General features: G+C 43.5%; 1 protein-coding gene across 1 annotated transcript in view; it reads right to left on the bottom strand.

Annotated features, from left to right (window-relative positions):
* LOC106579319 (TANK-binding kinase 1-binding protein 1) overlaps window positions 1–8,257 on the bottom strand; it is a 66,478-nt gene extending 58,221 nt beyond the window's left edge. The window contains exon 1 of the mRNA XM_045702485.1: window positions 8,076–8,257. The gene's annotated coding sequence lies outside the window, so the exon portion shown is untranslated. The remainder of the gene's footprint in view (window positions 1–8,075) is intronic.
* Window positions 8,258–17,985: the final 9,728 nt, after the last annotated feature.

Raw genomic sequence — 17,985 nt, 5'->3', positions numbered from 1 at the left:
TAAATGCACATTCAATTCTCTGGCAACAGCTCTGGTGGACATTCCTGAAGTCAGCATGCCAACTGCACGTTCCCTCAAAACTTGAAACATCTGTGGCATTATGTTGTGTGACAAAACTGCACATTTTAGAGTGGCTTTTTATTGTCCCCAGCACAAGGTGCACCTGTGTAATGATCATGCTGTTAAATTAGCTTATTGATATGCCACACCTGTCAGGAGGATGGATTATCTTGACAAAGGTTAAAATGCTCACTAACAAGGATGTAAACTAATTTGTGCACAATATTTGAGAGACATTGTCACGCCCTGATCTGTTTCACCTGTTCCTGTGATTGTCTCTACCCCCTCCAGGTGTCAGTTATTTTCCCCACTGTATTTATCCCTGTGTTTCCTGTCTCTCTGTGCCAGTTCGTCTTGTATGTTTAGTCAAGTCAACCAGCGTGTTTTTCCCGTACTTCTTTTCTAGTCTCTTTTTGACCCCTGCCTGACTCTGGACTACTTTCCCGCCCGCCTGATCATCCTGCCTGCCCTGACCTTGATTCTGCCTGCCCTTCAATACCTATTGGACTCTGATCTGGTTTTGACCTTTTTGCCTGTCCATGACCATTCTCTTGCCTTCCCCTATTGGATTAATAAATATTGTAAGACTCCAACCATCTGCCTCTTGTGTCTGCATCTGGGTCTCGCCTTGTGCCTTGATAAAAATAAGCTTTTTGTGCGAATGGAACATTTCTGGGATCTTTTATTTCAGCTCATGAAACATGGGACCAACACTTTACATGTTGCGTTTATATTTTTGTTCAGTATATATAGCACATTTGGTCAGTATCCAGTAAGGCCATTCTACTGTCAATGTTTGTCTATGGAGATTGCTTGGCTGTGTGCTCAATTTTATACACCTGTCAGCAACGGGTGTGGCTGAAATAGCTAAATCCACAAATTTGAAGGGGTGTCCACATACTTTTGTATTTATAGTGTAAGTTATATTCTTCAAGAACCACGGCTATATCATTAACTTAAAAGTCCAAAAATGGAAGTAACAATCGCAGATTGTCCCTTTAATAGTAATAGTAGGTCCTGAACAAGTAATTTAGGGGTAACTGAAACCTAATAATCCCATGTGAACACAGTCACATAGATTCAAGAACATGGGCAGTGACCATACTGCACTGCAGGAAAGAACCCTTCCAAACCGATCCAGATATTTTTTTTACACTTACCCTCAACCAATGTCAGCAAAACAACAAAAGCGCCCGTGTCAGTTGTTAGGAGCATCAAACACTGACTCAGCTAGGAGGCACTAAGACAGAGAGGCCCAGTTTAGACTCCCCTCCGCTCTACAAAAGACTGCAACAAATGGAGTTCAAAGACAAGTCTCAGCTTCCTCTCAATCTCTGTTCTCTCCAGATACCAACAATGCATCTTAGCAGCTAGCACATCACTGTTTCCTCAGCTGGCCTTTTTTGGAAGATATTTATAGGAAATCTATTGGCCGTGTGAGCTCTGTTACGGCCACAAACGATTTTCTCACAGATTAAATAGTTTTCGGTGCCTCTGAGTCAATTTACCGCCCGGTATATTAGTTGAGCCTCATTTAAAGAGCGAGATAGTTTCTTGTTCATTGAAACGTGCCGCTGTGTTGTATAACTATCTATTTTTTTGAACTTCCTCGTGGTTTATTTCATATGCAGGGCTGTGATGCTTTGGTTGCAGCAGTATTAGGACTGTTAACAATAGCTGTCATGGCGCTGCTAACATTGAAGACGTCAGTAGAAGGAAAGAGGGTTTTCCAGCCAAACGAAGCAGTCGGGGCATTCTTAGAGCATTAGAGGTTATTTTTAGTGCCACCTGGGGGAATTAAGGCAGTCCAGCACAGCACCAAGTGACAGGCAAGTGGGTAACCTGGTTTTTCGTGATACAAAAAGAACCCTGTAAATCCCCAGGGTGAATAGGGGCCTAAAGCAAACTCTCTCACACAACACACACTCTCTCACTCTGTCTCTTTTTCTCTCCCACATACTCTTTCCTTCTCTCTCTTGCTCTCTCTCTCTCTCTCTCTCTCATACAACACACACACACACACACACACACACACACACACACACACACACACACACACACACACACACACACACACACACACACACACACACACACACACACACACACACACACACACACACAGCCTGCTCTCTATCAAATCCCCCCTACCTCTATTACACACACTCCTCTGCTCTCTCTCTCTCTCTCCCCCCCTTGCTCTCTTTTTACAGATTATATTACATTACGCCTCCATGGTCGAGCTTAGTGCCTTGAGTGGGCAGAGAGAGAGAGAGAGAGAGAGAGAGAGAGAGAGAGAGAGAGAGAGAGAGAGAGAGAGAGAGAGAGAGAGAGAGAGGTCCCATTTCAATTCAGTTGCATCACTCTCTCCCAGTCAGTCACCAATTGAACCAGGTGTTCTCTACACTGAAAGAACAGAACAGAGACCATGTACCTTGCCGTCCCAACGCTCACACAACGCCTCAGCAACGTCAAGGCAACGATATGTCACATTGACACAAACCCACACTAACACTGTCTGACTAACTAGTAACCACCAAATACAGTGGAGCCCATAGGGAAGTAGTCTGTGTGCAGAGTTATCAAAACAGCTTGGAGAAGCAGTAGAGTTGCTTCTTATTGAGAGGAGCAAACAAATAGGGATGGAAAGGTGAGGCCCCTTCCTTCCAGAATGAATAAGTCATAGCAGAGACTCATCTGAAGCAAGCGCTCTGATGGAGGATCTCAGACACAGGGCAGCTGCCAGTGCCAAGCCCTACCTTTTGTCTGGCTGTCAAAATATTGTCAATCGGGGTCACCGCCTCTGTCTCCGCACAGACTATGATATGTTATGTAACAGAGACAAGACGAAAGAGAGAGGGAAGGAGGGAGGGAGAGAAAAGAGAGGTGAAAAACAGAAGCCGGGATATAGAGAGAGGGAAGGAATAAAAGGGGGAGAGGGAACGGGGCATAGAGAGAGGGCCAGACAGAAAAGAAAGAGAGAAGGGGAATGGACATAGAAGAGGGAGAGAGAGTAAGAGAAAGAAAGAGAGAATGGAGGAACATTAGAGAGGCAGGTATGTGTTGCAATATACCGTTTCCGGCTCTTGTAACCTGCCAGAGGTCAGAGAACAAAACTGTACTTAAACATCCTTAATGTGGTCACTGCTTTAAGTTTGACCTCTCATTTAGAAACATTGTAACACCAAGTCTCAAGGCATAGAAGGTGATAATGGTGATGATCCTAAATGGACAGAATGCTCTTGGGGAAGCAAATTGGTTGGACATGACAGATATTTGTTGTGCTCACATCAAGCGAAACATTGGGAAAGCTTTGCATTAGAAACAGGAGATCTCTGGCTAACGTCTACACTGGCTATACCAAACATTAGGAACACCTTCCCAATATTCAGTTGCACCCCCCTTTTGCCCTCAGAAAAGCCTCAATTCATTAGGACATGGACTCTATAAGGTGTCGAAAGCGTTCCACTGGGATGCTGGCCCATGTTGACTCCAATGCTTCCCACAGCCGTGTCAAGTTGGCTGGATGTCCTTTGGGTGGTGGACCATTATTGATACACACGGGAAACTGTTGAGCGTGAAAAACCCAGCAGCGTTGCAGTTCTTGGAACAAACTGGTGTCCCTGGAACCTACTACCATACCCTGTTCAAAAGGCACTTACATGTTTTGTCTTGCCCATTCACCCTCTGAATGGCACACACACAATCCATGTCTCAATTGTCTCAAGGCTTAAAACTCCTTCGTTAAACTGTCTCCTCCCCTCCATCGACAGTGATTGATGTGGATTTAACAAGTGATTCACCTGGTCAGTCCGTGTCATGTAAAGAGCAGGTGTTCCTAATGTTTTGTCCACTCGGTGGATGTGTTGCAGTGAAAAGCACAATAGCGCAAACTGTATGTGCTAGCTGGTTGCACATTATTGTGCTTTTGGGAAACAACAGTCGGCTCTATGGTGGCTGCTATTTGTTGTGCTCATATTAAGTCAAGCACCCGGCAACACTTGTGTGGGCTAGTCATCAAACAAACAGTATTATCCGTCATACTTCAAAAGGCACCATGCACTTCAATTTCCCCTCAGTAGCCACGCCTAACAATCTATTATGGTTAATTGGATTCTGGTGCTTGTCTGTTTGAATGGATGATTTTGATGTCTGGAATGAATGATTGACAGTCAGTAAGAGAAGCAGAGCTTCCACTGTCAATGGTAGTTGATAAAGCTCAGGGGAGGAGAAAGCGATGACCCTAGGCTAACATGGTGATTGTTTCATCAGACTGAACATGAGAGAGAATGCCCCTCCTTCCCTCACAACTCAACCGAAGTGATGTACCATTTGATGGTCGAAACCTGTTTGAACATTAACGCATCCTACAAATTAGCGCCGCACTTTTCTGACTTAGACAATAGCCGGAAAACTCCCCCAACCTGGATTAGATCAAAGGAAGAGACGTTTATGCTGGGTCACCTCGGGTTCAAGTCAGAAACACAAAGGGAGAGAGAAGAAAAGGGCCGTAGAAAGTATCCAAGCTACTTAATAGATTTGCCAGGTGTGTTGTTATACAGTAGGCTACTTATGAAGGAAGGAGAATAGATCAGTGCACAACTTCAGGCTCTCTCTGTCTCTCTCTCTGTCTCTATCTCTCTGTCTCTCTCCATCACTCTCCCTCTCTCCCAGTCTCTCTCCCCCTCTCCTTCAATCACCCCTCGCTACCCTTAAAAGCAGGCCATGAATATTCCATCATGTAGCAGGGTTCCTGCTCTCTCTCCTCCCTCATCATCAGCTGAATGTGCCAGAGTGTGAGTGGCTTACATAAATGTCCAGCAGCATCAATGTCAAATGGGCAAGGCAGAAATGAGTGACACATCGTTGGAAAGACACTGGGTGAGACATGGAATTTGTTTTATATACATGGGCAGGCTATGCTGTGAGTCACGTTAGGGCTGTTTCTTGGTTGGTAGTGAGGGGTACTTCAGTCATGCTTATGAAGTTACTACACATGCATAGCTAAGCAGAGAGCCCAGAGGTGGAACGAATGCAGGTCGCAGGTGTTGAGACCATGGACGGAGATGGATGACCTCAATATGCCAGTGTGCTAGGCTAGGCAGTCTTGCAGGTACTGGCTGTATTAAAGACACATCACTCAGGTATACTCTCTGGTGGTAGGCTTCGCAGAGGTAGATCTCACTGCAGTATGGGTTTAGGTGAGAGGGGCAAGAAGGGCAAGAGGTGACGCCTCTGATTCAACTAATCAAACTTTTGATTGAAAAGCTGGAACAAAAGAGCCTGCATCTCCACCAAGCCTATGTGGGTAAGACTGCCCACTCCTGGTATTGGGTGTTCCAATTCTAAAGAAGTCTTGATTGAAAACTAGTTGTTAGATTGGTAGAATGAGGTGTGATACTGCCTGACTGGAACAAAAACCTGCACCCACACCGACCCTCACAAATTGCCCAAAAAGTTTCAATTCTAAAGGAAAGAGTTGACTATGATGATAGGGAAGAGAAACTGCAATTTCCAGACCAATTCGATTCCACTTGGTTAAACCAGCTAATTCAACGCATTACTCTCCCTCGGCGGGTTACCTTTCAGAGAGAAACACTCTTCTTTTCAGCATTCCAACAGTATGGTGCCAAACTGCTCAATCCCCATTTGTCACCAGTGTAGAGTAAGGAGATGGTGAGTTCCTTCGGCTAAACCCACTTAGTGAAGGTCGGACAGCACAATGCAGCGCCAACAGTCTTAATTAATCGACTGAAGCAAATTGGCTGCTTGATAGGTCGGGCCTCTGATTATGGGTGACCCATAAAACGCCAGACAAGACAGAAACTAGAGAGATTTGTGTCCTATGGGACCTCGGATATGGCAACATTGGTCTGGACCAGCCAATGGCCTTATCCCTTTCACACATGATGATGTAACATGTTCCCACGGTTGTCAGTGGTTTGGAGATACTGTACATCCTTCTCCCATTGGTTCCCTATGTACTCCTTGTTGGTCTTCTGCTGTGCAGCATGTCTGTGCATTGTTTTCCTTAAAGGAAGCAGTAAAGCCTCAAAATAGACATACTAACAACCTACTAACAAGTACCTCAGCTCCACAGTTCTGCGCTAATTACAGCGCAAACACAACACTTAACATAAGACGTCAGAAACAAGCTGAGCTGCTCCCACAATCCAATTTAGGGGTGAGAAAAGAAAAACAACATGGTTAGCTGAGAGACACAGCAACAGCCCCGTTAGAGGCTACAGTAGTTACGTGGCTGGTGATTAGCAGGTAGGCTAACACACAAAGTGATTCAGGCCCTTAAATAAGCAACTGCACACAGATGGACAGGCCCCAGCGGGCCCAGCAGTACAGCAGTACGGCAAATGGAGTGCAAAGTAATCAAGTCAGGCTTAGGCCCTGGCGTGAACACTGAACAGAGCACAAGCGAGGCTCTGCAGGGGGAACAGGTTAGAGTGGTGGTGGTTGTATACATGACGACCAATACACAAGGACCTGGGTTGTCAGAGAACCCAAACCCCAATATAAGCACAACCTACAGTCGAGATGAACTCAACAACGCTCTTCTGAAAAGTCCTATTTAAACCCTTACATTTCCGCAAAGCGATGCGGATGAATTTCAGCACCATGGCGCTGTTCACTCTTCATTGCCGCAGTAGACGCACTGCAGCCGGCTGTCCAGTCCACTCCACTGGACAATAATAATTTATCCTCTCAAGGCAACCTCGTATCCCCCTAAAGCACCCCAGTACTGTGATTGAATTTGTCATCATGCTAGCCATTTTATACAGGCTTCCTCAATGGCTAAATTTACATTGCAGTCATTTAACAGACGCTCTTATCCAGAGCGACTTACAGGAGCAATTATGGGTTAAGTGCCTTGCTCAAGGGCACATCGGCAGATTTTTCCACCTAGTCGGCTGGGGGATTCGAACAAGTGCCCTTTCGGTTACTGGCCCAACACTCCTAACCGATATGCTACCTGCTTCCCTCGACACCAGAAAGACTCAAACATAATATCCCACAAGTAGACTGAAATTATACTTCCTCCTTAGGTAAATGGTACAGTATATGCCCGGTATTACATGCACAGTTGTGAGTTTAGGCCTATCCAAGATAAATAAAAAATGCATTGCCTTTCACTCACCTCAGAATAATCGTCATTGTCTATCCAATGAAACCTTGTGTCATGTCACATTCCCCTTTGGGTTTCAGTCCAGATGTTGCTACTGTGGTTTTCCATTAGACTGATTCCATCCCAAGATCACACGGTCTAGCACGTCATCATGCTATGGTTGCCCTATAGCCAACCAAACATTTCTGACATAACTGGAGAACAAAAGTCGATCTACACCAAAAGTCAACAGGCAGGCAGGCGCCCCATGCCTAAACTCCTTCCCACATAGTGTTTTGTTATTATTGAAAAGTAAGGAACATTTGCACTATCTTAATTTATGTATTGGTATATCATTGTAATTCGTCTAGGCTACTAAATGAGTGGTCTAATTAAATAAACCTGCACAGTTTTAACAACTGAATTGCAAGCTATACATGTTTCCTTAAGTAATCGACATTTACCTTGAAAATTGTTTGATCGTCTATTGAAAATATCGTATGAGCATGCATCCCTCACCTACGTGGCGCTTGAAATTGGGCGATTTCTGTCGCCAGGATCAGATGACAACTCCATCCATTAGAGGTGGTGCTGATGTTGTCAAAACACGCGCGCCTCCTTTAAAATACTGCTAATTTATTGTATGTTCACTTGCAGCTGACAATGAATCAAGACTTATTGTGCCGTTCTTTTCCGTGATCATTTGTTGTGCAATCTGTACAACATGGCTGTATACACCGAGCGCGTTGCTTCTTTTACATTTTCTCAACCTTGTCTGCATCTGTCTCCTTGCACACACATCAAGAGGCTGTATGGGAAACTCTACTATCACCACCACCGTACGATACATATAATCTACGGATGATAAATCGTAATAAAAAAGCGAGACAATACTCACACGTTCCCTTTGATCGATCTATTGATGCCATTGCTCAAGAGGGTTACAGTGCACCCCAAAAAGCGCTTGTTCACGGCGAGTCCCAATGTCCGTTGATAGTGGCCAGTGTTCTCCACCTCTCCTTTCTTCCACAGTAACCGCTGATATGACTGGAGATCACACACTTCTGTGCTCGATTGGTGTGGATTTTTGTCGCGGGAATAGAAGCGTCATACGGCTCAAAAACGCAGCAGCAGCACATCACACTGTCTCAACGTTTTAATAAGTCGTTTGCGTCTGTCGCTTTGTAAGAAAACGAACTATAAAGACAATCTTAATCTGTCAAAATAAAATGTATGTTTCAGATTATGCAAAAATGAATTTAAATTTAGACTAGTCTCATAACATCAATCATTCTACATAGCAAATTTTAGATAATAATTGTAATACCCACAGTGTTCAATTTAACAGTTTCTTAGTGTGTATATGTGACCCACCAAAATAGTGTTAAATGAACACTTTTCAAAGTGTTGACAAATTTACACCCTAAGAGTATTTCCCACCATGCCTTGCAAATGACAGTTAGAGACACCCACGTATCCCTGTGTTTGTTAGTGACAGAGACATGGTTTTTACAGTCAATAATTTCCAATCCTGAAACCTTCACCAACCTTCATTCACTAAGTGAATGTTTTGGAATTAAAAGCAAACCATTTATGACCATGTATTATACATTTCATAAGGCCTTTAGTTATGACCTAGTTTTCCCCAACATTGTGGTCTCATGGCCAACATCAGATCTGCAAGTAACAATATGCTTGCCTGACGGCTTAAAAATAATTATTCCGCTTTGTTCACTACATACTTCAGTCTGAGACTGACATCATTGAAGTCGTTCATGGTGATGTCAAAATGAGGGGTGTTGTACAAAACAAAGTGATCAGGATTGGTTCATTTCTAACCATCAAAGCCAATGACGCATTTTCCAAACGGTGCTTTACCCAGTTGTGTTTACATTTAAGTAATTTAGCAGACGCTCTTATCCAGAGCGACTTACAGTAGTGAATGCATACATTTCATTTAAAAAAAAATTGTACTGGCCCCCCATGGGAATCGAACCTACAACCCTGGCATTGCAAACACCATGCTCTACCAACTGAGCCACAGGGAATGCCTGTTCTGAACGCCTGTTCTGGCTCTGGCCCAACACATCGGTTTTTGTGACCATTCAGAACGATTAGAATGTTTTTGCGTTCTAGAAATCCTTTGGGAGTTACTCAGATCCAGACTCATTGCAGAGAACAAACTAACATCCATAGCATTTACCCAGAGCTAAGAGTTTGGGTAGCCAGGTAAACAATATGCTGGCTTGTGAAGGGTTTTGTAATTCCTACAGGAATCCTGCTAGAGAGAGAATATTCAACAGTTGGAACATTTTAACACCTGTAACCTGCATTCAGAATTAATGCTATAGAAAACTATTAGCTAGTAAAAGACTACCTAAACAATATAAATTGGAACCACCATCTCAGTAACGGCTGCAATAAGTCAAACCACTTACAGATTGGATTAGTTTAGAAAAATGTAAATTATTATTATTTGTATAGTACAAGAACAATTCAATCAATGTGCATGCAGAAACATAGATATTAAAACAAACTATTATTAAAATCTTTATGCAACAAAGCATGCTGGGAAATATGATAATGATGCCCCTCCCTCATCTTTTTCACTCAGAGAGGTAGCAGAAATTAACTCAACACAGTCGAGTAACAACACCGTGTGGTGTCATTTTCAATCCCGCTAGTGTTAACCTCACTAGAATCAACACTCAGATATAACACACAACACTCTTTACCTGAACACCAAGATTTTAACACCTGCAAATTTGCTGTGTACAGTATTATCCACCCTGGTCTATTCCAAGAATCCAATAGCTTGCAATTCACACATTTCAAAATACCGTTATCTTATTTCTCCTCTGGTAGCTCATTGCTGCTGTCATCTGCAAAAGGTTATTTGGATAAATTGATCATGAAAACCAACAGCCATTAGTCATCTGAGTCACAAGAGACCAGTGCTGTCTGGGCAATAGCAGACATTGCAGTGAGCAAAGTAACAGATGCACAAGAAAACTATCCAGTCAGGCTTATTGTAAATTTATGATATTTTGGTTGTGGTCTCAGGTGTGCTCAAAGTAACTACAGAAACAGTAGTTTCTCTCTCTCTCTCCCTCTCTCTCTCTCTCTCTCTCTCTCTTCTCTCTCTCTCTCTCTCTCTCTCTCTCTCTCTCTCTCTCTCTCTCTCTCTCTCTCTCTCTCTCTCTCTCTCTCTCTCTCTCTCTCTCTCTCTCTCTCTCTCTCTCTCTCTCACACACACACACTTTCTGTCTGTCTCATATACTTGTTATTTTCCTTGTGTAGTTCATACGGTGGTTGTATTGTCAAATCATGGACCTTCTGTTCACATGGGCCATGCTCCTACAAGAAAACTTGCATTTCAAAGGAATCACCCTCTTCCTTTGCATCCTCCATCCCCAAAAAACAACAAGCAAAAGACTGATGACAATGACCAAATCAAATCAAATTTATTTTTATATAGCCCTTCGTACATCAGCTAATATTCTCAAAGTGCTGTACAGAAACCCAGCCTAAAACCCCAAACAGCAAGCAAAGCATGTGAAAGAAGCACGGTGGCTAGGAAAAACTCCCTAGGAAAAACTCCCTAGAAAGGCCAAAAACCTAGGAAGAAACCTAGAGAGGAACCAGGCTATGAGGGGTGGCCAGTCCTCTTCTGGCTGTGCAGGGTGGATATTATAACAGAACATGGTCAAGATGTTAAAATGTTAAAATGTTCATAAATGACCAGCATGGTCAAATAATAATAATCATAGTAGTTGTCGAGGGTGCAACAAGCACGTCCGGTGAACAGGTCAGGGTTCCATAGCCGCAGGCAGAACAGTTGAAACTGGAGCAGCAGCACGGCCAGGTGGACTGGGGACAGCAAGGAGTCATCATAACAGGTAGTCCTGAGGCATGGTCCTAGGGCTCAGGTCCTCCGAGAGAAAGACAGAAAGAGAGAAAGAGAGAATTAGAGAGAGCATATTTAAATACACACAGGACACCGGATAAGACAAGAGAAATACTCCAGATGTAACAGACTGACCCTAGCCCCCCGACACATAAACTACTGCAGCATAAATACTGGAGGCTGAGACAGGAGGGATCAGAAGACACTGTGGCCCCATCCGATGATACCCCCGGACAGGGCCAAACAGGCAGGATATAACCCCACCCACTTTGCCAAAGCACAGCCCCCACACCACTAGAGGGATGTCTCCAACCACCAACTTACCGTCCTAAGACAAGGCCGAGTATAGCCCACAACGATCTCCGCCATGGCACAACCCAAGGGGGGGGCGCCAACCCAGACAGGAAGACCACGTCAGTGACTCAACCCACTCAAGTGACGCACCCACTCAAGTGACCACTGACAGACAGCAGATTCTGCACTGTTGTTCACCTCCCCAATTACACTTCTGAATTGTTCACAAGTAGCACTTCAACTGTGCACTCTGTTAAGGGCATAGCACAACATGATGTTGGCATTTCAGTAATTCAATGAAATGCCCTCTAAAGGTGAATGTTGGAGTGGTTCTCCAAACAGCCTCATCCATCAACAATGCAATGGGAGCTGATTGATCTCATTAGGTGGCCAAGCTGTGCATTGGTCCATTTGGAGTAGCGATGGTTTGGTTGTGCTAAGTAGGCCATCAGCTCCCCCTGCCCTGCCGCAGAGGAAAATTCCACTGGGGCTGTTGTCCACTCTCCTATCTGGCAATCACTAAGGCACAGACAGAATGCTCCGGCAATCAGGGTTGACATAACAGCCTGTTTATTTACAATGGGGGACTGCAGCCTGGACTGCAGCTAGGACTAGCAGGGGAGAGGAAAATTACCAGAGTAGCCACTGGTTAAGTTATTTGACCCCCAGGGCTGAGCAGTGGATGGGAAAGGCTGTAAGTGTGAATCACTGAGATTTCAGTTAGAATAGTCTCTCTGAGAGTAAGATACTGTAGAGTTGGATACTTTTTGCACATCTTTGAGATTTATTTGATGTATTTATTGAACCTTTATTTAACTAGGCAAGTCAGTTAAGAACAAATTCTTATTTACAATGATGTCCTACCAAAAGGCCTCCTGCGGGGACGGGGGATAAAAAAAAAATATATAGCACAAAACAGACATCATGACAAGAGAGACACCTCAACACTACATAAAGAGAGACCTAAAACAACAACATAGCATGGCAGCAACACCACATGACAACAACATGGTAGCAACACATCATGGCAGCAGCACAACATGGTAGCAGAACAAAACACGGTACAAACATTATTGGGCACAGACAACAGCACAAAGGGCAAGAAGGTAGAGACAACAATACATCACACAAAGCAGCCACAACTGTCAGTAAGAGTGTCCATGATTGAGTCTTTGAATGAAGAGATTGAGATAAAACTGTCCCGTTTGAGTGTTTGTTGCAGCGAACTGAAAAGAGGAGCAACCAAGGGATGTGTGTACTTTTGGGAACCTTTAACAGAATGTGACTGGCAGAACAGGTGTTGTATGTGGAGGATGAGGGCTGCAGTAGGTATCTCAGATGGGGGGGAGTGAGGCCTAAGAGGGTTTTATAAATAAGTATCAGCCAGTGGGTCTTGCGACAGGTATACAGAGATGACCAGTTTACAGAGGAGTATAGAGTGCAGTGATGTGTCCTATAAGGAGCATTGGTGGCAAATCTGATGGCAGAATGGTAAAGAACATCTAGCCGCTCGAGAGCACCCTTACCTGCTGATCTATAAATTATGTCTCCGTAATCTAGCATCGGTAGGATGGTCATCTGAATCAGGGTTAGTTTGGCAGCTGGGGTGAAAGAGGAGCGATTACGATAGAGGAAACCAAGTCTAGATTTAACTTTAGCCTGCAGCTTTGATATGTGCTGAGAGAAGGACAGTGTACTGTCTAGCCAGAGGTAGTAATCACACCTGTGGGGAGAGGGGCATTCTTCCTACCAAACCACATTACTCTTGTTTTGGAGGTGTTCAGAACAAGGTTAAGGGTCCAGAAAGCTTGTTGGACACTAAGAAAGCTTTGTTGTAGAGCATTTAACACAAAATCCGGGGAGGAACCCGCTGACTATAAGACTATCATCTGCATATAAATGGACGAGAGAGCTTCCTACTGCCTGAGCTATGTTGTTGATGTAAATTGAGAAGAGCGTGGGGCCTACCTTGGGGTACTCCCTTGGTGACAGGCAGTGGCTGAGACAGCAGATGTTCTGACTTGATACACTGCGCTCTTTGAGAGAGGTAGTTAGCAAACCAGGCCAAAGACCCCTCAGAGACACCAATACTCCTTAGCCGGCCCACAAGAATGGAATGGTCTACTGTATCAAAAGCTTTGGCCAAGTCAATAAAAATAGCAGCACAACATTGCTTAGAACCAAGGGCAATGGTGACATCATTGAGGACCTTTAAGGTTGCAGTAACACACCCATAACCTGAGCGGAAACCACATTGCATACCAGAGAACACTATAGACATCAAGAAAGCCAGTAAGTTGATTATTGACAAGTTTTTCCAACACTTTTGATAAACAGAGCAAAATAGAAATTGGCCTATAACAGTTAGGATCAGCTTGATCTCCCTCTTTAAATAAAGGATGCACTGTGGCTGCTTTCCAAGCAATGGGAACTTCCCCAGAGAGGAGAGACAGGTTAAAAAGGTCAGAGATAGGCTTGGCGATGATAGGGGCTGCAACCTTAAAGATGAAAGGATCTAAACCACCTGACCCAGATGGTTTTTGGGGGGTCAAATTCCAGGAGCTCCTTTAGCACCTCGGACTCAGTTACTGCCTGCAGGGAGAAACTTTGTAGAGGGGCAGGGTAATAGGGAGGAGCATCGGGGCTAGTCGCATTAGAAGGGGTGGGAGATGAGGAAATGTTGGGCAGGTAATGAGGCATGGCTGAGTGAAATAGGAATCCTGACTTAATGAAGTGGTGATTAAAGAGCTCAGCCATGTGCTTCTTGTCAGTAACAGCCACATCAACATTAAGGGACATGGGCAGCTGTGAGGAGGAGGGTTCATTCTCCAGGTCTTTAACCGTTTTCCAGACCTTCTTGGGGTTAGACCCACAGAGAGAGAACTGCTCCTTAAAGTAACTAACTTTGGCCTTCCGGATAGCCTGAGTGCACTTATTTCTAATTTGCCTGAACGAGAGCCAGTCAGCCTGAGTATGCGTGTGCCAAGCCTTTCGCCAAATGGAATTCTTGAGGTGGAGTAACTCTGCCAGATCAAGGTCAAACCTGGGGCTGAACCTGTTTTTAATTCTCATTTTATTTATGGAGGCGTGTTTGTTAACAATACCACTGAAAATATTAAAAAAGAAGGTCCAAGCGTCTTCAACAGAGGGAATGAAACTGATTCTATACCAATTTACAGAGGTCAGGTCATGAAGGAAGGCTTGCTCATTAAAGTTTTTTAGCAAGTGTGTATGACAAATCAGGACAGGTCATTTCCCTGAGCAGCCATTACGAACACATAATCCTGATACCTATCAGGATTATTTGTGAGGATAACATCAAGGAGAGTAGCCTTTTCTGGGTGTTTGGAGTCATACCTTGTGGGATTTGTAATAATCTGATAAATATTTAGGGAGTCCCATTGCTTTAGGACTTGGTCAGGTTGTTTAAGCATGTCCCAGTTTAGGTCACCTAGCAGGACAAATACAGACTTAGTGTAAGGGGCCAGGAGAGAGCTTAGGGCAGGTAGGGTACAGGCCGGTGCTGATGGAGGATGATAGCACCCAGCAACAGTCAACAAATTAGCTATTTGAAAGTTGAATGCTTAAAACCAGCGAATCAAATTATTTGGGGACAGACTTGGTGGAGACAACCGAGCACTGAAAGTGATCCTTGGTAAAGATTGCCACTCCACCACCTTTGGAAGATCTGTCTTGCCGAAAAAGGTTATAACCAGAAAGGTTAACATCAGTGTTCAAAACATTCTTTAATAACCACGTCTCAGTATTGACCAACACATCTGGATTTTATGGGAGGGTATTCACTCAATACCATTAATAAGCAAATTCAAAGCAATTAGTGAATTATTATCCAAGAATATATTGATTCGTTGTTAGGTACTAGTAATTACACACAGGTATAAGAGCAAGGGTGGTAGATTAGAAAATAATGCTGAATGATGTTCTTATGATCACCACATGGGGGTGTATAATCATAGGGGAAGTGCTTTACATGGTATTTCTACATTATTGGCACCTGAAAGCAAGGTGACTAATACTGCCAGATTGAGCTGTATTTAGGCATTGAACATTAGTTAGCAAACAGCTGCCAAAACTAATTCAGAATAGTTAGATAGGCATAGGTGTAGCAGAATAATTTGATGAGACGAGACTTTGTTCTGCATGACTCTCTTGCACCTTTCATAGTTATTGAACAACACTCAAGCTTGTTTATTTTCCAATCTTTCAATCATACAGCAACAGCACAGTGTAATCTTTGGAGAGTTGTTTTGAATAGCCAAGTTTATCTAAAAGTTGATCAAGGAAGAAAGCACTTCATATGAATGTGCACCTTATGTAATGATGGATTTAGTGGTGAAAATGCATGTCCCCCCTGACAATGGCCAGTGCTATATGGGATCCTTGGGACGTCCCTAACCATAACCTTTACCTAACCCTAACCTTCACCATTTTACATGAACTTTAATGGGGTAGGGACATTCTATTCAAAACAGCGGGTTGTCAGTTGCCAGGGGCTTACGCTTGGAGGGACAATTTCCATGCCCAAGAGAGAAAAAGGACCATGGATGCAGACCATGCAGACAGTACAGACTTCCTGTGGTGGCTGATGGATAGGGTGGCTGATGGATAGCACTATACAGTAGGCTACTGAGCGGCTGACAAACCTTTACGTAAATAAATACAATGCCATTAAATAAGATTAAAATTGATAACACAACACTCGTGGCATTGTACCGAGTCAAATCCAATTTTATTATCAACTGCTGTGAAGCTTTCTTTTTTGCTTCATCAAATTTGAAATTATAGATATTAATCAGTGTACTATGTGTGATCCATACACACACACCTAACAATTATTGTTCAAGGTTATTTGATGGGTCATTCCACGAGTAGAGTGCCTTTCGGGTAGTGTACTTTATTTGACCTAATTTTAACATTCTGGCATAAAGAGAACATGTTCAACTTCATAACAAACATGTTTTCACGTCTCAAGAGGTCAAATTCAGAAAAATGACTAAATCATCCTATATTAGCCATAGCTTCTCTTGTGACAGGGGGGATGGAAACGTGTTGTGTGCAACAGGGAGGGGCAATTGAATGCAAGCTTAACAAAAAATGTGTACTTGTATTAACATTTTTGAGCCTATCTGGAGCAGTGGAGGCTACTGAGGGGAGAATGTCTCATAATGCTGTCTGGGAACGTAGCAAATGGAATGGCATCAAACACTTGGAAACCATGTGTTTGATGTATTTGATACCATTCTGCTGACTCTGCTCCAGTCATTACCACAAGCCCATTCTCCACAATTAAGGTGCCACCAACCTACTGTGATCAAGGGTTGATGTGTTATGCCTAAATCGGATCCCAAGTTTACTACTTGGGAAATATCAGAATCAACCAATAGGAAGCTCTACGCAAATAACTTAAGTTCATTTTAACTTGGAGGTTCCTAGTTCTGACTAGAACTTGAATGCAGCAATACTCTTGAATATTTAAGGTCCAAAGCAGTAATTTTTATCTCAATATCAAATCATTTCTGGGTAACAATTAAGTACCATACTGTTTTCAATTAAAATGGTCAAAAACAAACAAAAACAGCTTGTTAGCTAAGAGCAATTTCTCAAGCAAGAATTTTGCTAGGACTATCTGTTATGAATTCCCTGCCGGAGACTCTTAGCATACCATCTCACCGTCCTCTCAGAGACGCAAACACTAACTTTCTAACCTTTGCAGTAGGCAACCTTCCTGCACTGGAGCCTAGCAGGCTAGGCTAGGGGTCATAATGTCATAAACTGTCCTTTACACCTAGGGCCCTGGTCACTGATTGGTTGACAGGGCAGTTGTTAGGGCGGTTGCTAGTGGGCCAGACATCTGCCCATCTGTCACTTTTCAGTCTCCTTCAAGCAGTCACAGAGAGAGCAGCAAGCGCATAACAAATGTAATTTTTATTTGTCATATGCTTCTTAAACAACAGGTGTAGACTAAGAGTGAAATGCTTACTTACGGACCCTTCCCAACAATGCAGAGAGAAAAAAAGAGATATAGAAAAAGAATAAAGAGGAATAAATAGACAATGAGTAATGATAACTTGGCTTTATACACTTGGTACCAGTACTGAGTCGATGTGCAGGGGTATGAGGTAATCGCTGTCCTGCACAACAACTGGACTAATTCATATCTCTGGACATGTGGGATGGTGTGCGTGTATAAAGTTCTGTATTTGTGTATATTACGGACAGTTGTTCAACAGCATGTCAGCTTAAATTTCCATACAGTCCTTCATCATTTATTACTGCTTTATTCTGATATCTGTGCATTCTTGCCCTGGTGTATTCATTAGGTATGTGTACATTCATTGCTTCTGTTTTCACCTGTTACAGAACCACTAGCTGTCCATGTCCATTTCATTCCTGTGTGTGTCAATAAAGTATCCTTGTGTGTAACTCTGAGGTTGCCTCATTCCCATCTTACCCAGGGAGGTGCTATCGGATCACAGACCAGCGAACACAGAGAGCCAGGTCGCTCTCTTTCACTGTCTGGGAGTGGTCTGAGTAGGAGGGGGGATGGACTGAAAATGAGCTGTTATGATGTCACCAGGCAGGACAA

The sequence above is a fragment of the Salmo salar genome, chromosome ssa19, assembly GCF_905237065.1.
Source record: "Salmo salar chromosome ssa19, Ssal_v3.1, whole genome shotgun sequence".
NCBI classification, from domain to species: domain Eukaryota; kingdom Metazoa; phylum Chordata; class Actinopteri; order Salmoniformes; family Salmonidae; genus Salmo; species Salmo salar.
Note: the sequence above shows the minus strand (reverse complement) of the source record. Positions and strands in the feature narration are given on the sequence as shown.